This window comes from Cololabis saira, chromosome 17 (genome assembly GCF_033807715.1).
Source record: "Cololabis saira isolate AMF1-May2022 chromosome 17, fColSai1.1, whole genome shotgun sequence".
In the NCBI taxonomy this organism is placed as follows: Eukaryota; Metazoa; Chordata; class Actinopteri; order Beloniformes; family Belonidae; genus Cololabis; species Cololabis saira.
The window spans coordinates 38,953,799-38,975,546 of NC_084603.1; the positions used below are offsets into that span (position 1 = coordinate 38,953,799).

Sequence of the window (21,748 nt, forward strand, 5' to 3'; positions counted from 1 at the left end):
TACCTCTGTAACTGTGTACCTCCGTAGCTGTGTAACTCTGGTGTACCTCTGTACCTCTTTACCTCTGTAGCTGTGTAGCTCTGTATCTCTTTATCTGTGTGCCTCTGTAGCTCTGTAACTCTGCACCTATGTAGCTGTGTAACTCTGTACCTCTGTAGCTGTGTAACTCTGTACCTCTGTAACTGTGTAACTCTGTACCTCTGTAACTGTGTACCTCCGTAGCTGTGTAACTCTGTAGCTGTGTAACTCTGGTGTACCTCTGTAGCTGTGTAACTCTGTAGCTGTGTAACTCTGTAGCTGTGTGCTGTGTAACTCTGTAGCTGTGTAACACTGTACCTCTGTAGCTGTGTACTTCTGTAGCTGTGTACCTCTGTAGCTGTGTAGCTGTGTAACTCTGTACCTCTGTAGCTGTGTAACTCTGTACCTCTGTAGCTGTGTAACTCTGTAGCTGTGTAGCTGTGTAGGTCTGTAGCTGTGTAACTCTGTAGCTGTGTAACTCTGTACCTCTGTAGCTGTGTAACTCTGTACCTCTGTAGCTGTGTAACTCTGTAGCTGTGTAACTCTGTACCTCTGTAGCTGTGTAACTCTGTAGCTGTGTAGCTGTGTAACTCTGTAGTTTTGTAACTCTGTAGCTGTGTACCTCTGTATTTGTGTAACTATGTACCTCTGTAGCTGTGTAACTCTGTAGCTGTGTAGCTGTGTAACTCTGTAGCTGTGTAGCTGTGTAACTCTGTAGTTTTGTAACTCTGTAGCTGTGTACCTCTGTAGTTGTGTAACTCTGTACCTCTGTAGCTGTGTAGCTCTGTAGCTGTGTAACTCTGTAGCTGTGTAACTCTGTACCTCTGTAGCTGTGTAACTCTGTAGCTGTGTAGCTGTGTAGCTCTGTAGCTGTGTAACTCTGTAGCTGTGTAACTCTGTACCTCTGTAGCTATGTAACACTGTACCTCTGTAGCTGTGTACTTCTGTAGCTGTGTACCTCTGTAGCTGTGTAGCTGTGTAACTCTGTACCTCTGTAGCTGTGTACCTCTGTACCTGTGTAGCTGTGTAACTCTGTAGCTGTAACTAATGTTATTTATATAGCGTCTAATAGAATAACAACATTTAATATATGGTTCGGTACCGTTCAGAACGAAAGAACATTGTTAGAGTTTGTTTTACATTTTTTTAGTGTTTATTAACTTGCCGTTTTGGGCCTACTCGTCAACAGAATTGCACCCTTACTGAGAAGGATGTTTCCTTCAATGACCTTCTGTTGCCGGCGCTGAGGAAGTTAAGACTATACTTTCAGGGATCATTTCTATAGTTCTTGACTTGAGAAAATGTGTTTCTAAAGTGTTTGGTCTCGCTATCCACGATGATGAGTCGTAATACCCCCTTTTCAGTGTGAAGCGGGCAAGAAATAATGATTTATTTCATATGTTTCTGGTCATTGATGACTGTTCTGTACTCCTACTTGGAGTATCGAGGAAGGGGGTATGATCAGAGTGGTAGCTCATTACTGTTCAAAGAAATGAATATATTAAATCACATGTGATCATTGATATTGTCAGTTTTTTGTTATTGTGTAGCTGTGTACCTCTGTAGCTCTGTACCTCTTTATCTCTGTAGCTGTGTAGCTCTGTACCTCTTTATCTGTGTACCTCTGTAGCTGTGTAACTCTGTACCTATGTAGATGTGTAACTCTGTAGCTGTGTAGCTGTGTAACTCTGTAGCTCTGTACCTCTTTACCTCTGTAGCTGTGTAGCTCTGTACCTCTTTATCTGTGTACCTCTGTAGCTCTGTAACTCTGTACCTATGTAGATGTGTAACTCTGTACCTCTGTAGCTGTGTAACTCTGTAGCTGTGTAGCTGTGTAGGTCTGTAGCTGTGTAACTCTGTAGCTGTGTAACTCTGTACCTCTGTAGCTGTGTAACTCTGTACCTCTGCAGCTGTGTAACTCTGTAGCTGTGTAACTCTGTACCTATGTAGCTGTGTAACTCTGTAGCTGTGTAGCTGTGTAACTCTGTAGCTCTGTACCTCTTTACCTCTGTAGCTGTGTAGCTCTGTACCTCTTTATCTGTGTACCTCTGTAGCTCTGTAACTCTGTACCTATGTAGATGTGTAACTCTGTACCTCTGTAGCTGTGTAACTCTGTACCTCTGTAGCTGTGTAAGTCTGTACCTCTGTAACTGTGTAACTCTGTACCTCTGTAACTGTGTACCTCTGTACCTCTGTAACTCTGTAGCTGTGTAACTCTGTAGCTGTGTAACTCTGTACCTCTGTAGCTGTGTAACTCTGTAGCTGTGTAGCTGTGTAACTCTGTAGCTGTGTAGCTGTGTAACTCTGTAGTTTTGTAACTCTGTAGCTGTGTACCTCTGTAGTTGTGTAACTCTGTACCTCTGTAGCTGTGTAGCTCTGTAGCTGTGTAACTCTGTAGCTGTGTAACTCTGTACCTCTGTAGCTGTGTAACTCTGTAGCTGTGTAGCTGTGTAGCTCTGTAGCTGTGTAACTCTGTAGCTGTGTAACTCTGTACCTCTGTAGCTATGTAACACTGTACCTCTGTAGCTGTGTACTTCTGTAGCTGTGTACCTATGTAACTGTGTAGCTGTGTAACTCTCTACCTCTGTACCTCTGTAGCTGTGTACCTCTGTACCTGTGTAGCTGTGTAACTCTGTAGCTGTAACTAATGTTATTTATATAGCGTCTAATAGAATAACCACATTTAATATATGGTTCGGTACCGTTCAGAACGAAAGAACATTGTTAGAGTTTGTTTTACATTTTTTTAGTGTTTATTAACTTGCCGTTTTGGGCCTACTCGTCAACAGAATTGCACCCTTACTGAGAAGGATGTTTCCGTCAGTGACCTTCTGTTGCCGGTGCTGAGGAAGTTAAGACTATACTTTCAGGGATCATTTCTATAGTTCTTGACTTGAGAAATGTGTTTCTAAAGTGTTTGGTCTCGCTATCCACGATGATGAGTCGTAATACCCCCTTTTGAGCGTGAAGCGGGCAAGAAATAATGATTTATTTCATATGTTTCTTGTCATTGATGACTGTTCTGTACTCCTACTTGGAGTATTGAGGAAGGGGGTATGATCAGAGTGGTAGCTCATTACTGTTCAAAGAAATGAATTTATTAAATCACATGTGATCATTGATATTGTCAGTGTTTTGTTATTGTGAAGCTGTTTACCTGTGTACCTCTGTACCTCTTTACCTCTGTAGCTGTGTAGCTCTGTATCTCTTTATCTGTGTGCCTCTGTACCTCTGTAATTCTGCACCTATGTAGCTGTGTAACTCTGTACCTCTGTAGCTGTGTAACTCTGTACCTCTGTAACTGTGTAACTCTGTACCTCTGTAACTGTGTACCTCTGTAGCTGTGTAACTCTGTAGCTGTGTAACTCTGTAGCTGTGTAACTCTGGTGTACCTCTGTAGCTGTGTAACTCTGTAGCTGTGTAACTCTGTAGCTGTGTGCTGTGTAACTCTGTAGCTGTGTAACACTGTACCTCTGTAGCTGTGTACTTCTGTAGCTGTGTACCTCTGTAGCTGTGTAGCTGTGTAACTCTGTACCTCTGTAGCTGTGTAACTCTGTACCTCTGTAGCTGTGTAACTCTGTAGCTGTGTAGCTGTGTAGGTCTGTAGCTGTGTAACTCTGTAGCTGTGTAACTCTGTACCTCTGTAGCTGTGTAACTCTGTACCTCTGTAGCTGTGTAACTCTGTAGCTGTGTAGCTGTGTAACTCTGTAGCTGTGTAGCTGTGTAACTCTGTAGTTTTGTAACTCTGTAGCTGTGTACCTCTGTAGTTGTGTAATTCTGTACCTCTGTAGCTGTGTAGCTCTGTACCTCTGTAACTGTGTACCTCTGTAGCTGTGTAACTCTGTAGCTGTGTAACTCTGTAGCTGTGTAACTCTGGTGTACCTCTGTAGCTGTGTAACTCTGTAGCTGTGTAACTCTGTACCTCTGTAGCTGTGTAACTCTGTAGCTGTGTGCTGTGTAACTCTGTAGCTGTGTAACACTGTACCTCTGTAGCTGTGTACTTCTGTAGCTGTGTACCTCTGTAGCTGTGTAGCTGTGTAACTCTGTAGCTGTGTAGCTGTGTAACTCTGTACCTCTGTAGCTGTGTAACTCTGTAGCTGTGTAGCTGTGTAGGTCTGTAGCTGTGTAACTCTGTAGCTGTGTAACTCTGTACCTCTGTAGCTGTGTAACTCTGTACCTCTGCAGCTGTGTAACTCTGTAGCTGTGTAACTCTGTACCTCTGTAGCTGTGTAACTCTGTAGCTGTGTAGCTGTGTAACTCTGTAGCTCTGTACCTCTTTACCTCTGTAGCTGTGTAGCTCTGTACCTCTTTATCTGTGTACCTCTGTAGCTCTGTAACTCTGTACCTATGTAGATGTGTAACTCTGTACCTCTGTAGCTGTGTAACTCTGTACCTCTGTAGCTGTGTAAGTCTGTACCTCTGTAACTGTGTAACTCTGTACCTCTGTAACTGTGTACCTCTGTACCTCTGTAACTCTGTAGCTGTGTAACTCTGTAGCTGTGTAACTCTGTACCTCTGTAGCTGTGTAACTCCTTAGCTGTGTAGCTGTGTAACTCTGTAGCTGTGTAGCTGTGTAACTCTGTAGTTTTGTAACTCTGTAGCTGTGTACCTCTGTAGTTGTGTAACTCTGTACCTCTGTAGCTGTGTAGCTCTGTAGCTGTGTAACTCTGTAGCTGTGTAACTCTGTACCTCTGTAGCTGTGTAACTCTGTAGCTGTGTAGCTGTGTAGCTCTGTAGCTGTGTAACTCTGTAGCTGTGTAACTCTGTACCTCTGTAGCTATGTAACACTGTACCTCTGTAGCTGTGTACTTCTGTAGCTGTGTACCTATGTAACTGTGTAGCTGTGTAACTCTCTACCTCTGTACCTCTGTAGCTGTGTACCTCTGTACCTGTGTAGCTGTGTAACTCTGTAGCTGTAAGTAATGTTATTTATATAGCTTCTAATAGAATAACCACATTTAATATATGGTTCGGTACCGTTCAGAACGAAAGAACATTGTTAGAGTTTGTTTTACATTTTTTTAGTGTTTATTAACTTGCCGTTTTGGGCCTACTCGTCAACAGAATTGCACCCTTACTGAGAAGGATGTTTCCGTCAGTGACCTTCTGTTGCCGGTGCTGAGGAAGTTAAGACTATACTTTCAGGGATCATTTCTATAGTTCTTGACTTGAGAAATGTGTTTCTAAAGTGTTTGGTCTCGCTATCCACGATGATGAGTCGTAATACCCCCATTTGAGTGTGAAGCGGGCAAGAAATAATGATTTATTTCATATGTTTCTTGTCATTGATGACTGTTCTGTACTCCTACTTGGAGTATTGAGGAAGGGGGTATGATCAGAGTGGTAGCTCATTACTGTTCAAAGAAATGAATTTATTAAATCACATGTGATCATTGATATTGTCAGTGTTTTGTTATTGTGAAGCTGTTTACCTGTGTACCTCTGTACCTCTTTACCTCTGTAGCTGTGTAGCTCTGTATCTCTTTATCTGTGTGCCTCTGTACCTCTGTAATTCTGCACCTATGTAGCTGTGTAACTCTGTACCTCTGTAGCTGTGTAACTCTGTACCTCTGTAACTGTGTAACTCTGTACCTCTGTAACTGTGTACCTCTGTAGCTGTGTAACTCTGTAGCTGTGTAACTCTGTAGCTGTGTAACTCTGGTGTACCTCTGTAGCTGTGTAACTCTGTAGCTGTGTAACTCTGTAGCTGTGTGCTGTGTAACTCTGTAGCTGTGTAACACTGTACCTCTGTAGCTGTGTACTTCTGTAGCTGTGTACCTCTGTAGCTGTGTAGCTGTGTAACTCTGTACCTCTGTAGCTGTGTAACTCTGTACCTCTGTAGCTGTGTAACTCTGTAGCTGTGTAGCTGTGTAGGTCTGTAGCTGTGTAACTCTGTAGCTGTGTAACTCTGTACCTCTGTAGCTGTGTAACTCTGTACCTCTGTAGCTGTGTAACTCTGTAGCTGTGTAGCTGTGTAACTCTGTAGCTGTGTAGCTGTGTAACTCTGTAGTTTTGTAACTCTGTAGCTGTGTACCTCTGTAGTTGTGTAATTCTGTACCTCTGTAGCTGTGTAGCTCTGTACCTCTGTAACTGTGTACCTCTGTAGCTGTGTAACTCTGTAGCTGTGTAACTCTGTAGCTGTGTAACTCTGGTGTACCTCGGTAGCTGTGTAACTCTGTAGCTGTGTAACTCTGTACCTCTGTAGCTGTGTAACTCTGTAGCTGTGTGCTGTGTAACTCTGTAGCTGTGTAACACTGTACCTCTGTAGCTGTGTACTTCTGTAGCTGTGTACCTCTGTAGCTGTGTAGCTGTGTAACTCTGTAGCTGTGTAGCTGTGTAACTCTGTACCTCTGTAGCTGTGTAACTCTGTAGCTGTGTAGCTGTGTAGGTCTGTAGCTGTGTAACTCTGTAGCTGTGTAACTCTGTACCTCTGTAGCTGTGTAACTCTGTACCTCTGCAGCTGTGTAACTCTGTAGCTGTGTAACTCTGTACCTCTGTAGCTGTGTAACTCTGTAGCTGTGTAGCTGTGTAACTCTGTAGCTCTGTACCTCTTTACCTCTGTAGCTGTGTAGCTCTGTACCTCTTTATCTGTGTACCTCTGTAGCTCTGTAACTCTGTACCTATGTAGATGTGTAACTCTGTACCTCTGTAGCTGTGTAACTCTGTACCTCTGTAGCTGTGTAAGTCTGTACCTCTGTAACTGTGTAACTCTGTACCTCTGTAACTGTGTACCTCTGTACCGCTGTAACTCTGTAGCTGTGTAACTCTGTAGCTGTGTAACTCTGTACCTCTGTAGCTGTGTAACTCTGTAGCTGTGTAGCTGTGTAACTCTGTAGCTCTTTACCTCTGTAGCTGTGTAACTCTGTACCTCTGTAGCTGTGTATCTCTGTAGCTGTGTAACTCTGTACCTTTGTAGCTGTGTAACTCTGTAGCTGTGTAGCTGTGTAACTCTGTAGCTGTGTAGCTGTGTAACTCTGTAGTTTTGTAACTCTGTAGCTGTGTACCTCTGTAGTTGTGTAACTCTGTACCTCTGTAGCTGTGTAACTCTGTAGCTGTGTAGCTGTGTAACTCTGTAGCTGTGTAGCTGTGTAACTCTGTAGTTTTGTAACTCTGTAGCTGTGTACCTCTGTAGTTGTGTAACTCTGTACCTATGTAGCTGTGTAGCTCTGTAGCTGTGTAACTCTATAGCTGTGTAACTCTGTACCTCTGTAGCTGTGTAACTCTGTAGCTGTGTAGCTGTGTAGCTCTGTAGCTGTGTAACTCTGTAGCTATGTAACACTGTACCTCTGTAGCTGTGTACTTCTGTAGCTGTGTACCTCTGTAGCTGTGTAGCTGTGTAACTCTGTACCTCTGTAGCTGTGTAACTCTGTACCTCTGTAGCTGTGTAACTCTGTAGCTGTGTAGCTGTGTAGGTCTGTAGCTGTGTAACTCTGTAGCTGTGTAACTCTGTACCTCTGTAGCTGTGTAACTCTGTACCTCTGTAGCTGTGTAACTCTGTAGCTGTGTAGCTGTGTAACTCTGTAGCTGTGTAGCTGTGTAACTCTGTAGTTTTGTAACTCTGTAGCTGTGTACCTCTGTAGTTGTGTAATTCTGTACCTCTGTAGCTGTGTAGCTCTGTACCTCTGTAACTGTGTACCTCTGTAGCTGTGTAACTCTGTAGCTGTGTAACTCTGTAGCTGTGTAACTCTGGTGTACCTCGGTAGCTGTGTAACTCTGTAGCTGTGTAACTCTGTACCTCTGTAGCTGTGTAACTCTGTAGCTGTGTGCTGTGTAACTCTGTAGCTGTGTAACACTGTACCTCTGTAGCTGTGTACTTCTGTAGCTGTGTACCTCTGTAGCTGTGTAGCTGTGTAACTCTGTAGCTGTGTAGCTGTGTAACTCTGTACCTCTGTAGCTGTGTAACTCTGTAGCTGTGTAGCTGTGTAGGTCTGTAGCTGTGTAACTCTGTAGCTGTGTAACTCTGTACCTCTGTAGCTGTGTAACTCTGTACCTCTGCAGCTGTGTAACTCTGTAGCTGTGTAACTCTGTACCTCTGTAGCTGTGTAACTCTGTAGCTGTGTAGCTGTGTAACTCTGTAGCTCTGTACCTCTTTACCTCTGTAGCTGTGTAGCTCTGTACCTCTTTATCTGTGTACCTCTGTAGCTCTGTAACTCTGTACCTATGTAGATGTGTAACTCTGTACCTCTGTAGCTGTGTAACTCTGTACCTCTGTAGCTGTGTAAGTCTGTACCTCTGTAACTGTGTAACTCTGTACCTCTGTAACTGTGTACCTCTGTACCGCTGTAACTCTGTAGCTGTGTAACTCTGTAGCTGTGTAACTCTGTACCTCTGTAGCTGTGTAACTCTGTAGCTGTGTAGCTGTGTAACTCTGTAGCTCTTTACCTCTGTAGCTGTGTAACTCTGTACCTCTGTAGCTGTGTATCTCTGTAGCTGTGTAACTCTGTACCTTTGTAGCTGTGTAACTCTGTAGCTGTGTAGCTGTGTAACTCTGTAGCTGTGTAGCTGTGTAACTCTGTAGTTTTGTAACTCTGTAGCTGTGTACCTCTGTAGTTGTGTAACTCTGTACCTCTGTAGCTGTGTAACTCTGTAGCTGTGTAGCTGTGTAACTCTGTAGCTGTGTAGCTGTGTAACTCTGTAGTTTTGTAACTCTGTAGCTGTGTACCTCTGTAGTTGTGTAACTCTGTACCTATGTAGCTGTGTAGCTCTGTAGCTGTGTAACTCTATAGCTGTGTAACTCTGTACCTCTGTAGCTGTGTAACTCTGTAGCTGTGTAGCTGTGTAGCTCTGTAGCTGTGTAACTCTGTAGCTATGTAACACTGTACCTCTGTAGCTGTGTACTTCTGTAGCTGTGTACCTCTGTAGCTGTGTAGCTGTGTAACTCTGTACCTCTGTACCTCTGTAGCTGTGTACCTCTGTACCTGTGTAGCTGTGTAACTCTGTAGCTGTAACTAATGTTATTTATATAGCGTCTAATAGAATAACAACATTTAATATATGGTTCGGTACCATTCAGAACGAAAGAACATTGTTAGAGTTTGTTTTACATTTTTTTAGTGTTTATTAACTTGCCGTTTTGGGCCTACTCGTCAACAGAATTGCACCCTTACTGAGAAGGATGTTTCCGTCAATGACCTTCTGTTGCCGGCGCTGAGGAAGTTAAGACTATACTTTCAGGGATCATTTCTATAGTTCTTGACTTGGGAAATGTGTTTCTAAAGTGTTTGGTCTCGCTATCCGCGATGATGAGTCGTAATACCCCCTTTTGAGCGTGAAGCGGGCAAGAAATAATGATTTATTTCATATGTTTCTTGTCATTGATGACTGTTCTGTACTCCTACTTGGAGTATTGAGGAAGGGGGTATGATCAGAGTGGTAGCTCATTACTGTTCAAAGAAATGAATATATTAAATCACATGTGATCATTGATATTGTCAGTTTTTTGTTATTGTATAGCTGTTTACCTGTGTACCTCTGCAGCTCTGTACCTCTTTACCTCTGTAGCTGTGTAGCTCTGTATCTCTTTATCTGTGTGCCTCTGTAGCTCTGAAACTCTGCACCTATGTAGCTGTGTAACTCTGTACCTCTGTAGCTGTGTAACTCTGTACCTCTGTAACTGTGTAACTCTGTACCTCTGTAACTGTGTACCTCTGTAGCTGTGTAACTCTGTAGCTGTGTAACTCTGTAGCTGTGTAACTCTGGTGTACCTCTGTAGCTGTGTAACTCTGTAGCTGTGTAACTCTGTAGCTGTGTGCTGTGTAACTCTGTAGCTGTGTAACACTACCTCTGTAGCTGTGTACTTCTGTAGCTGTGTACCTCTGTAGCTGTGTAGCTGTGTAACTCTATACCTCTGTAGCTGTGTAACTCTGTACCTCTGTAGCTGTGTAACTCTGTAGCTGTGTAGCTGTGTAGGTCTGTAGCTGTGTAACTCTGTAGCTGTGTAACTCTGTACCTCTGTAGCTGTGTAACTCTGTACCTCTGTAGCTGTGTATCTCTGTAGCTGTGTAACTCTGTACCTTTGTAGCTGTGTAACTCTGTAGCTGTGTAGCTGTGTAACTCTGTAGCTGTGTAGCTGTGTAACTCTGTAGTTTTGTAACTCTGTAGCTGTGTACCTCTGTAGTTGTGTAACTCTGTACCTCTGTAGCTGTGTAACTCTGTAGCTGTGTAGCTGTGTAACTCTGTAGCTGTGTAGCTGTGTAACTCTGTAGTTTTGTAACTCTGTAGCTGTGTACCTCTGTAGTTGTGTAACTCTGTACCTCTGGAGCTGTGTAGCTCTGTAGCTGTGTAACTCTGTAGCTGTGTAACTCTGTACCTCTGTAGCTGTGTAACTCTGTAGCTGTGTAGCTGTGTAGCTCTGTAGCTGTGTAACTCTGTAGCTATGTAACACTGTACCTCTGTAGCTGTGTACTTCTGTAGCTGTGTACCTCTGTAGCTGTGTAGCTGTGTAACTCTGTACCTCTGTACCTCTGTAGCTGTGTACCTCTGTACCTGTGTAGCTGTGTAACTCTGTAGCTGTAACTAATGTTATTTATATAGCGTCTAATAGAATAACAACATTTAATATATGGTTCGGTACCATTCAGAACGAAAGAACATTGTTAGAGTTTGTTTTACATTTTTTTAGTGTTTATTAACTTGCCGTTTTGGGCCTACTCGTCAACAGAATTGCACCCTTACTGAGAAGGATGTTTCCGTCAATGACCTTCTGTTGCCGGCGCTGAGGAAGTTAAGACTATACTTTCAGGGATCATTTCTATAGTTCTTGACTTGGGAAATGTGTTTCTAAAGTGTTTGGTCTCGCTATCCACGATGATGAGTCGTAATACCCCCTTTTGAGCGTGAAGCGGGCAAGAAATAATGATTTATTTCATATGTTTCTGGTCATTGATGACTGTTCTGTACTCCTACTTGGAGTATCGAGGAAGGGGGTATGATCAGAGTGGTAGCTCATTACTGTTCAAAGAAATGAATATATTAAATCACATGTGATCATTGATATTGTCAGTTTTTTGTTATTGTGTAGCTGTGTACCTCTGTAGCTCTGTACCTCTTTATCTCTGTAGCTGTGCAGCTCTGTACCTCTTTATCTGTGTACCTCTGTAGCTGTGTAACTCTGTACCTATGTAGATGTGTAACTCTGTACCTCTGTAGCTGTGTAACTCTGTACCTCTGTAACTGTGTAACTCTGTACCTCTGTAACTGTGTACCTCTGTAGCTGTGTAACTCTGGTGTACCTCTGTAGCTGTGTAACTCTGTAGCTGTGTAACTCTGTAGCTGTGTACTTCTGTAGCTGTGTACCTCTGTAGCTGTGTAGCTGTGTACCTCTGTACCTCTGTAGCTGTGTAACTCTGTAGCTGTGTAGCTGTGTAACTCTGTACCTCTGTAGCTGTGTAACTCTGTAGCTGTGTAGCTGTGTAGGTCTGTAGCTGTGTAACTCTGTAGCTGTGTAACTCTGTACCTCTGTAGCTGTGTAACTCTGTACCTCTGTAGCTGTGTAACTCTGTAGCTGTGTAACTCTGTACCTCTGTAGCTGTGTAACTCTGTAGCTGTGTAGCTGTGTAACTCTGTAGCTCTGTACCTCTTTACCTCTGTAGCTGTGTAGCTCTGTACCTCTTTATCTGTGTACCTCTGTAGCTCTGTAACTCTGTACCTATGTAGATGTGTAACTCTTTACCTCTGTAGCTGTGTAACTCTGTACCTCTTTATCTGTGTACCTCTGTAGCTGTGTAACTCTGTACCTATGTAGATGTGTAACTCTTTACCTCTGCAGCTGTGTAACTCTGTACCTCTGTAACTGTGTAACTCTGTACCTTTGTAACTGTGTACCTCTGTACCTCTGTAACTCTGTAGCTGTGTAACTCTGTAGCTGTGTAACTCTGTACCTCTGTAGCTGTGTAACTCTGTAGCTGTGTAGCTGTGTAACTCTGTAGTTTTGTAACTCTGTAGCTGTGTACCTCTGTAGTTGTGTAACTCTGTACCTCTGTAGCTGTGTAGCTCTGTAGCTGTGTAACTCTGTAACTGTGTAACTGTGTAACTCTGTACCTCTGTAGCTGTGTAACTCTGTAGCTGTGTAGCTGTGTAGCTCTGTAGCTGTGTAACTCTGTAGCTGTGTAACTCTGTACCTCTGTAGCTATGTAACACTGTACCTCTGTAGCTGTGTACTTCTGTAGCTGTGAACCTCTGTAGCTGTGTAGCTGTGTAACTCTGTACCTCTGTGCCTCTGTAGCTGTGTACCTCTGTACCTGTGTAGCTGTGTAACTCTGTAGCTGTAACTAATGTTATTTATATAGCGTCTAATAGAATAACAACATTTAATATATGGTTCGGTACCATTCAGAACGAAAGAACATTGTTAGAGTTTGTTTTACATTTTTTTAGTGTTTATTAACTTGCCGTTTTGGGCCTACTCGTCAACAGAATTGCACCCTTACTGAGAAGGATGTTTCCGTCAATGACCTTCTGTTGCCGGCGCTGAGGAAGTTAAGACTATACTTTCAGGGATCATTTCTATAGTTCTTGACTTGGGAAATGTGTTTCTAAAGTGTTTGGTCTCGCTATCCACGATGATGAGTCGTAATACCCCCATTTGAGTGTGAAGCGGGCAAGAAATAATGATTTATTTCATATGTTTCTGGTCATTGATGACTGTTCTGTACTCCTACTTGGAGTATCGAGGAAGGGGGTATGATCAGAGTGGTAGCTCATTACTGTTCAAAGAAATGAATATATTAAATCACATGTGATCATTGATATTGTCAGTTTTTTGTTATTGTGTAGCTGTGTACCTCTGTAGCTCTGTACCTCTTTATCTCTGTAGCTGTGTAGCTCTGTACCTCTTTATCTGTGTACCTCTGTAGCTGTGTAACTCTGTACCTATGTAGATGTGTAACTCTGTACCTCTGTAGCTGTGTAACTCTGTACCTCTGTAACTGTGTAACTCTGTACCTCTGTAACTGTGTACCTCTGTAGCTGTGTAACTCTGGTGTACCTCTGTAGCTGTGTAACTCTGTAGCTGTGTAACTCTGTAGCTGTGTACTTCTGTAGCTGTGTACCTCTGTAGCTGTGTACCTCTGTACCTCTGTAGCTGTGTAACTCTGTAGCTGTGTAGCTGTGTAACTCTGTACCTCTGTAGCTGTGTAATTCTGTAGCTGTGTAGCTGTGTAGGTCTGTAGCTGTGTAACTCTGTAGCTGTGTAACTCTGTACCTCTGTAGCTGTGTAACTCTGTACCTCTGTAGCTGTGTAACTCTGTAGCTGTGTAACTCTGTACCTCTGTACCTCTTTACCTCTGTAGCTGTGTAGCTCTGTACCTCTTTATCTGTGTACCTCTGTAGCTCTGTAACTCTGTACCTATGTAGATGTGTAACTCTTTACCTCTGTAGCTGTGTAACTCTGTACCTATGTAGATGTGTAACTCTTTACCTCTGCAGCTGTGTGACTCTGTACCTTTGTAGCTGTGTAACTCTGTACCTCTGTAACTGTGTAACTATGTACCTCTGTAACTGTGTACCTCTGTACCTCTGTAACTCTGTAGCTGTGTAACTCTGTAGCTGTGTAACTCTGTACCTCTGTAGCTGTGTAACTCTGTAGCTGTGTAGCTGTGTAACTCTGTAGCTGTGTAACACTGTACCTCTGTAGCTGTGTACTTCTGTAGCTGTGTACCTCTGTAGCTGTGTAGCTGTGTAACTCTGTACCTCTGTAGCTGTGTAACTCTGTAGCTGTGTAGCTGTGTAGGTCTCTAGCTGTGTAACTCTGTAGCTGTGTAACTCTGTACCTCTGTAGCTGTGTAACTCTGTAGCTGTGTAACTCTGTAGCTGTGTAACTCTGTACCTCTGTAGCTGTGTAACTCTGTAGCTGTGTAGCTGTGTAACTCTGTAGTTTTGTAACTCTGTAGCTGTGTACCTCTGTAGTTGTGTAACTCTGTACCTCTGTAGCTGTGTAGCTCTGTAGCTGTGTAACTCTGTAGCTGTGTAACTCTGTACCTCTGTAGCTGTGTAACTCTGTAGCTGTGTAGCTGTGTAGCTCTGTAGCTGTGTAACTCTGTAGCTGTGTAACTCTGTACCTCTGTAGCTATGTAACACTGTACCTCTGTAGCTGTGTACTTCTGTAGCTGTGAACCTCTGTAGCTGTGTAGCTGTGTAACTCTGTACCTCTGTACCTCTGTACCTGTGTAGCTGTGTAACTCTGTAGCTGTAACTAATGTTATTTATATAGCGTCTAATAGAATAACAACATTTAATATATGGTTCGGTACCATTCAGAACGAAAGAACATTGTTAGAGTTTGTTTTACATTTTTTTAGTGTTTATTAACTTGCCGTTTTGGGCCTACTCGTCAACAGAATTGCACCCTTACTGAGAAGGATGTTTCCGTCAATGACCTTCTGTTGCCGGCGCTGAGGAAGTTAAGACTATACTTTCAGGGATCATTTCTATAGTTCTTGACTTGGGAAATGTGTTTCTAAAGTGTTTGGTCTCGCTATCCACGATGATGAGTCGTAATACCCCCATTTGAGTGTGAAGCGGGCAAGAAATAATGATTTATTTCATATGTTTCTGGTCATTGATGACTGTTCTGTACTCCTACTTGGAGTATCGAGGAAGGGGGTATGATCAGAGTGGTAGCTCATTACTGTTCAAAGAAATGAATATATTAAATCACATGTGATCATTGATATTGTCAGTTTTTTGTTATTGTGTAGCTGTGTACCTCTGTAGCTCTGTACCTCTTTATCTCTGTAGCTGTGTAGCTCTGTACCTCTTTATCTGTGTACCTCTGTAGCTGTGTAACTCTGTACCTATGTAGATGTGTAACTCTGTACCTCTGTAGCTGTGTAACTCTGTACCTCTGTAACTGTGTAACTCTGTACCTCTGTAACTGTGTACCTCTGTAGCTGTGTAACTCTGGTGTACCTCTGTAGCTGTGTAACTCTGTAGCTGTGTAACTCTGTAGCTGTGTACTTCTGTAGCTGTGTACCTCTGTAGCTGTGTACCTCTGTACCTCTGTAGCTGTGTAACTCTGTAGCTGTGTAGCTGTGTAACTCTGTACCTCTGTAGCTGTGTAATTCTGTAGCTGTGTAGCTGTGTAGGTCTGTAGCTGTGTAACTCTGTAGCTGTGTAACTCTGTACCTTTGTAGCTGTGTAACTCTGTACCTCTGTAACTGTGTAACTATGTACCTCTGTAACTGTGTACCTCTGTACCTCTGTAACTCTGTAGCTGTGTAACTCTGTAGCTGTGTAACTCTGTACCTCTGTAGCTGTGTAACTCTGTAGCTGTGTAGCTGTGTAACTCTGTAGCTGTGTAACACTGTACCTCTGTAGCTGTGTACTTCTGTAGCTGTGTACCTCTGTAGCTGTGTAGCTGTGTAACTCTGTACCTCTGTAGCTGTGTAACTCTGTAGCTGTGTAGCTGTGTAGGTCTCTAGCTGTGTAACTCTGTAGCTGTGTAACTCTGTACCTCTGTAGCTGTGTAACTCTGTAGCTGTGTAACTCTGTAGCTGTGTAACTCTGTACCTCTGTAGCTGTGTAACTCTGTAGCTGTGTAGCTGTGTAACTCTGTAGTTTTGTAACTCTGTAGCTGTGTACCTCTGTAGTTGTGTAACTCTGTACCTCTGTAGCTGTGTAGCTCTGTAGCTGTGTAACTCTGTAGCTGTGTAACTCTGTACCTCTGTAGCTGTGTAACTCTGTAGCTGTGTAGCTGTGTAGCTCTGTAGCTGTGTAACTCTGTAGCTGTGTAACTCTGTACCTCTGTAGCTATGTAACACTGTACCTCTGTAGCTGTGTACTTCTGTAGCTGTGAACCTCTGTAGCTGTGTAGCTGTGTAACTCTGTACCTCTGTACCTCTGTACCTGTGTAGCTGTGTAACTCTGTAGCTGTAACTAATGTTATTTATATAGCGTCTAATAGAATAACAACATTTAATATATGGTTCGGTACCATTCAGAACGAAAGAACATTGTTAGAGTTTGTTTTACATTTTTTTAGTGTTTATTAACTTGCCGTTTTGGGCCTACTCGTCAACAGAATTGCACCCTTACTGAGAAGGATGTTTCCGTCAATGACCTTCTGTTGCCGGTGCTGAGGAAGTTAAGACTATACTTTCAGGGATCATTTCTATAGTTCTTGACTTGAGAAATGTGTTTCTAAAGTGTTTGGTCTCGCTATCCACGATGATGAGTCGTAATACCCCCTTTTGAGCGTGAAGCGGGCAAGAAATAATGATTTATTTCATATGTTTCTTGTCATTGATGACTGTTCTGTACTCCTACTTGGAGTATTGAGGAAGGGGGTATGATCAGAGTGGTAGCTCATTACTGTTCAAAGAAATGAATATATTAAATCACATGTGATCATTGATATTGTCAGTTTTTTTGTTATTGTGTAGCTGTTTACCTGTGTACCTCTGTAGCTCTGTACCTCTTAACCTCTGTAGCTGTGTAGCTCTGTATCTCTTTATCTGTGTGCCTCTGTAACTCTGCACCTATGTAGCTGTGTAACTCTGTACCTCTGTAGCTGTGTAACTCTGTACCTCTGTAGCTGTGTAGCTCTGTAGCTGTGTAACTCTGTAGCTGTGTAACTCTGTACCTCTGTAGCTGTGTAACGCTGTAGCTGTGTAGCTGTGTAGCTCTGTAGCTGTGTAACTCTGTAGCTGTGTAGCTGTGTAACTCTGTAGCTTTGTAACACTGTACCTCTGTAGCTGTGTACTTCTGTAGCTGTGTACCTCTGTAGCTGTGTAGCTGTGTAACTCTGTACCTCTGTAGCTGTGTAACTCTGTAGCTGTGTAGCTGTGTAGGTCTGTAGCTGTGTAACTCTGTAGCTGTGTAACTCTGTACCTCTGTAGCTGTGTAACTCTGTACCTCTGTAGCTGTGTAACTCTGTAGCTGTGTAACTCTGTACCTCTGTAGCTGTGTAACTCTGTAGCTGTGTAGCTGTGTAACTCTGTAGCTGTGTAGCTGTGTAACTCTGTAGTTTTGTAACTCTGTAGCTGTGTACCTCTGTAGTTGTGTAACTCTGTACCTCTGTAACTCTGTACCTCTGTAGCTGTGTAGCTCTGTAGCTGTGTAACTCTGTAGCTGTGTAACTCTGTACCTCTGTAGCTGTGTAACTCTGTAACTGTGTAGCTGTGTAGCTCTGTAGCTGTGTAACTCTGTAGCTGTGTATCTCTGTACCTCTGTAGCTATGTAACACTGTACCTCTGTAGCTGTGTACTTCTGTAGCTGTGTACCTCTGTAGCTGTGTAGCTGTGTAACTCTGTACCTCTGTACCTCTGTAGCTGTGTACCTCTGTACCTGTGTAGCTGTGTAACTCTGTAGCTTTAACTAATGTTATTTATATAGCGTCTAATAGAATAACAACATTTAATATATGGTTCGGTACCATTCAGAACGAAAGAACATTGTTAGAGTTTGTTTTACATTTTTTTAGTGTTTATTAACTTGCCGTTTTGGGCCTACTCGTCAACAGAATTGCACCCTTACTGAGAAGGATGTTTCCGTCAATGACCTTCTGTTGCCGGCGCTGAGGAAGTTAAGACTATACTTTCAGGGATCATTTCTATAGTTCTTGACTTGGGAAATGTGTTTCTAAAGTGTTTGGTCTCGCTATCCACGATGATGAGTCGTAATACCCCCATTTGAGCGTGAAGCGGGCAAGAAATAATGATTTATTTCATATGTTTCTGGTCATTGATGACTGTTCTGTACTCCTACTTGGAGTATCGAGGAAGGGGGTATGATCAGAGTGGTAGCTCATTACTGTTCAAAGAAATGAATATATTAAATCACATGTGATCATTGATATTGTCAGTTTTTTGTTATTGTGTAGCTGTGTACCTCTGTAGCTCTGTACCTCTTTATCTCTGTAGCTGTGTAGCTCTGTACCTCTTTATCTGTGTACCTCTGTAGCTGTGTAACTCTGTACCTATGTAGATGTGTAACTCTGTACCTCTGTAGCTGTGTAACTCTGTACCTCTGTAACTGTGTAACTCTGTACCTCTGTAACTGTGTACCTTTGTAGCTGTGTAACTCTGGTGTACCTCTGTAGCTGTGTAACTCTGTAGCTGTGTAACTCTGTAGCTGTGTACTTCTGTAGCTGTGTACCTCTGTAGCTGTGTAGCTGTGTACCTCTGTACCTCTGTAGCTGTGTAACTCTGTAGCTGTGTAGCTGTGTAACTCTGTACCTCTGTAGCTGTGTAATTCTGTAGCTATGTAGCTGTGTAGGTCTGTAGCTGTGTAACTCTGTAGCTGTGTAACTCTGTACCTCTGTAGCTGTGTAACTCTGTACCTCTGTAGCTGTGTAACTCTGTAGCTGTGTAACTCTGTACCTCTGTAGCTGTGTAACTCTGTAGCTGTGTAGCTGTGTAACTCTGTAGCTCTGTACCTCTTTACCTCTGTAGCTGTGTAGCTCTGTACCTCTTTATCTGTGTACCTCTGTAGCTCTGTAACTCTGTACCTATGTAGATGTGTAACTCTTTACCTCTGTAGCTGTGTAACTCTGTACCTCTTTATCTGTGTACCTCTGTAGCTGTGTAACTCTGTACCTATGTAGATGTGTAACTCTTTACCTCTGCAGCTGTGTGACTCTGTACCTTTGTAGCTGTGTAACTCTGTACCTCTGTAACTGTGTAACTGTGTACCTCTGTAGCTATGTAACACTGTACCTCTGTAGCTGTGTACTTCTGTAGCTGTGAACCTCTGTAGCTGTGTAGCTGTGTAACTCTGTACCTCTGTACCTCTGTAGCTGTGTACCTCTGTACCTGTGTAGCTGTGTAACTCTGTAGCTGTAACTAATGTTATTTATATAGCGTCTAATAGAATAACAACATTTAATATATGGTTCGGTACCATTCAGAACGAAAGAACATTGTTAGAGTTTGTTTTACATTTTTTTAGTGTTTATTAACTTGCCGTTTTGGGCCTACTCGTCAACAGAATTGCACCCTTACTGAGAAGGATGTTTCCGTCAATGACCTTCTGTTGCCGGTGCTGAGGAAGTTAAGACTATACTTTCAGGGATCATTTCTATAGTTCTTGACTTGAGAAATGTGTTTCTAAAGTGTTTGGTCTCGCTATCCACGATGATGAGTCGTAATACCCCCTTTTGAGCGTGAAGCGGGCAAGAAATAATGATTTATTTCATATGTTTCTTGTCATTGATGACTGTTCTGTACTCCTACTTGGAGTATTGAGGAAGGGGGTATGATCAGAGTGGTAGCTCATTACTGTTCAAAGAAATGAATATATTAAATCACATGTGATCATTGATATTGTCAGTTTTTTTGTTATTGTGTAGCTGTTTACCTGTGTACCTCTGTAGCTCTGTACCTCTTAACCTCTGTAGCTGTGTAGCTCTGTATCTCTTTATCTGTGTGCCTCTGTAACTCTGCACCTATGTAGCTGTGTAACTCTGTACCTCTGTAGCTGTGTAACTCTGTACCTCTGTAGCTGTGTAGCTCTGTAGCTGTGTAACTCTGTAGCTGTGTAACTCTGTACCTCTGTAGCTGTGTAACTCTGTAGCTGTGTAGCTGTGTAGCTCTGTAGCTGTGTAACTCTGTAGCTGTGTAACTCTGTACCTCTGTAGCTGTGTAACACTGTACCTCTGTAGCTGTGTACTTCTGTAGCTGTGAACCTCTGTAGCTGTGTAGCTGTGTAACTCTGTACCTCTGTACCTCTGTAGCTGTGTACCTCTGTACCTGTGTAGCTGTGTAACTCTGTAGCTGTAACTAATGTTATTTATATAGCGTCTAATAGAATAACAACATTTAATATATGGTTCGGTACCATTCAGAACGAAAGAACATTGTTAGAGTTTGTTTTACATTTTTTTAGTGTTTATTAACTTGCCGTTTTGGGCCTACTCGTCAACAGAATTGCACCCTTACTGAGAAGGATGTTTCCGTCAATGACCTTCTGTTGCCGGCGCTGAGGAAGTTAAGACTATACTTTCAGGGATCATTTCTATAGTTCTTGACTTGGGAAATGTGTTTCTAAAGTGTTTGGTCTCGCTATCCACGATGATGAGTCGTAATACCCCCATTTGAGCGTGAAGCGGGCAAGAAATAATGATTTATTTCATATGTTTCTGGTCATTGATGACTGTTCTGTACTCCTACTTGGAGTATCGAGGAAGGGGGTATGATCAGAGTGGTAGCTCATTACTGTTCAAAGAAATGAATATATTAAATCACATGTGATCATTGATATTGTCAGTTTTTTGTTATTGTGTAGCTGTGTACCTCTGTAGCTCTGTACCTCTTTATCTCTGTAGCTGTGTAGCTCTGTACCTCTTTATCTGTGTACCTCTGTAGCTGTGTAACTCTGTACCTATGTAGATGTGTAACTCTGTACCTCTGTAGCTGTGTAACTCTGTACCTCTGTAACTGTGTAACTCTGTACCTCTGTAACTGTGTACCTCTGTAGCTGTGTAACTCTGGTGTACCTCTGTAGCTGTGTAACTCTGTAGCTGTGTAACTCTGTAGCTGTGTACTTCTGTAGCTGTGTACCTCTGTAGCTGTGTAGCTGTGTACCTCTGTACCTCTGTAGCTGTGTAACTCTGTAGCTGTGTAGCTGTGTAACTCTGTACCTCTGTAGCTGTGTAATTCTGTAGCTATGTAGCTGTGTAGGTCTGTAGCTGTGTAACTCTGTAGCTGTGTAACTCTGTACCTCTGTAGCTGTGTAACTCTGTACCTCTGTAGCTGTGTAACTCTGTAGCTGTGTAACTCTGTACCTCTGTAGCTGTGTAACTCTGTAGCTGTGTAGCTGTGTAACTCTGTAGCTCTGTACCTCTTTACCTCTGTAGCTGTGTAGCTCTGTACCTCTTTATCTGTGTACCTCTGTAGCTCTGTAACTCTGTACCTATGTAGATGTGTAACTCTTTACCTCTGTAGCTGTGTAGCTCTGTATCTCTTTATCTGTGTGCCTCTGTAGCTCTGAAACTCTGCACCTATGTAGCTGTGTAACTCTGTACCTCTGTAGCTGTGTAACTCTGTACCTCTGTAACTGTGTAACTCTGTACCTCTGTAACTGTGTACCTCTGTAGCTGTGTAACTCTGTAGCTGTGTAACTCTGTAGCTGTGTAACTCTGGTGTACCTCTGTAGCTGTGTAACTCTGTAGCTGTGTAACTCTGTAGCTGTGTGCTGTGTAACTCTGTAGCTGTGTAACACTACCTCTGTAGCTGTGTACTTCTGTAGCTGTGTACCTCTGTAGCTGTGTAGCTGTGTAACTCTATACCTCTGTAGCTGTGTAACTCTGTACCTCTGTAGCTGTGTAACTCTGTAGCTGTGTAGCTGTGTAGGTCTGTAGCTGTGTAACTCTGTAGCTGTGTAACTCTGTACCTCTGTAGCTGTGTAACTCTGTACCTCTGTAGCTGTGTATCTCTGTAGCTGTGTAACTCTGTACCTTTGTAGCTGTGTATCTCTGTAGCTGTGTAGCTGTGTAACTCTGTAGCTGTGTAGCTGTGTAACTCTGTAGTTTTGTAACTCTGTAGCTGTGTACCTCTGTAGTTGTGTAACTCTGTACCTCTGTAGCTGTGTAACTCTGTAGCTGTGTAGCTGTGTAACTCTGTAGCTGTGTAGCTGTGTAACTCTGTAGTTTTGTAACTCTGTAGCTGTGTACCTCTGTAGTTGTGTAACTCTGTACCTCTGTAGCTGTGTAGCTCTGTAGCTGTGTAACTCTGTAGCTGTGTAACTCTGTACCTCTGTAGCTGTGTAAATCTGTAGCTGTGTAGCTGTGTAGCTC

General features: G+C 42.8%; 11 non-coding genes across 11 annotated transcripts; all 11 read left to right on the plus strand.

The window, feature by feature from the left end:
* The first annotated feature begins 1,272 nt into the window (after nt 1-1,272).
* LOC133464260 (small nucleolar RNA U3) lies at nt 1,273-1,489 on the plus strand. The gene has a single exon (XR_009784474.1). It is a non-coding gene; the product is annotated as a small nucleolar RNA U3 (small nucleolar RNA).
* A 1,383-nt stretch (nt 1,490-2,872) lies between these two features.
* On the plus strand, nt 2,873-3,088 carry LOC133464222 (small nucleolar RNA U3). Its single transcript, XR_009784438.1, has one exon. It is a non-coding gene; the product is annotated as a small nucleolar RNA U3 (small nucleolar RNA).
* A 2,059-nt stretch (nt 3,089-5,147) lies between these two features.
* On the plus strand, nt 5,148-5,363 carry LOC133464248 (small nucleolar RNA U3). Its single transcript, XR_009784463.1, has one exon. It is a non-coding gene; the product is annotated as a small nucleolar RNA U3 (small nucleolar RNA).
* Nucleotides 5,364-9,176: 3,813 nt separating this feature from the next.
* Nucleotides 9,177-9,392, plus strand: LOC133464226 (small nucleolar RNA U3). Its single transcript, XR_009784442.1, has one exon. It is a non-coding gene; the product is annotated as a small nucleolar RNA U3 (small nucleolar RNA).
* Nucleotides 9,393-10,743: 1,351 nt separating this feature from the next.
* Nucleotides 10,744-10,959, plus strand: LOC133464231 (small nucleolar RNA U3). The gene has a single exon (XR_009784447.1). It is a non-coding gene; the product is annotated as a small nucleolar RNA U3 (small nucleolar RNA).
* A 1,538-nt stretch (nt 10,960-12,497) lies between these two features.
* LOC133464195 (small nucleolar RNA U3) lies at nt 12,498-12,713 on the plus strand. The gene has a single exon (XR_009784416.1). It is a non-coding gene; the product is annotated as a small nucleolar RNA U3 (small nucleolar RNA).
* Nucleotides 12,714-14,419: 1,706 nt separating this feature from the next.
* LOC133464197 (small nucleolar RNA U3) lies at nt 14,420-14,635 on the plus strand. The gene has a single exon (XR_009784417.1). It is a non-coding gene; the product is annotated as a small nucleolar RNA U3 (small nucleolar RNA).
* Nucleotides 14,636-16,101: 1,466 nt separating this feature from the next.
* LOC133464233 (small nucleolar RNA U3) lies at nt 16,102-16,317 on the plus strand. The gene has a single exon (XR_009784449.1). It is a non-coding gene; the product is annotated as a small nucleolar RNA U3 (small nucleolar RNA).
* Nucleotides 16,318-17,541: 1,224 nt separating this feature from the next.
* On the plus strand, nt 17,542-17,757 carry LOC133464252 (small nucleolar RNA U3). The gene has a single exon (XR_009784467.1). It is a non-coding gene; the product is annotated as a small nucleolar RNA U3 (small nucleolar RNA).
* A 1,250-nt stretch (nt 17,758-19,007) lies between these two features.
* On the plus strand, nt 19,008-19,223 carry LOC133464245 (small nucleolar RNA U3). Its single transcript, XR_009784460.1, has one exon. It is a non-coding gene; the product is annotated as a small nucleolar RNA U3 (small nucleolar RNA).
* Nucleotides 19,224-19,943: 720 nt separating this feature from the next.
* On the plus strand, nt 19,944-20,159 carry LOC133464253 (small nucleolar RNA U3). The gene has a single exon (XR_009784468.1). It is a non-coding gene; the product is annotated as a small nucleolar RNA U3 (small nucleolar RNA).
* Nucleotides 20,160-21,748: the final 1,589 nt, after the last annotated feature.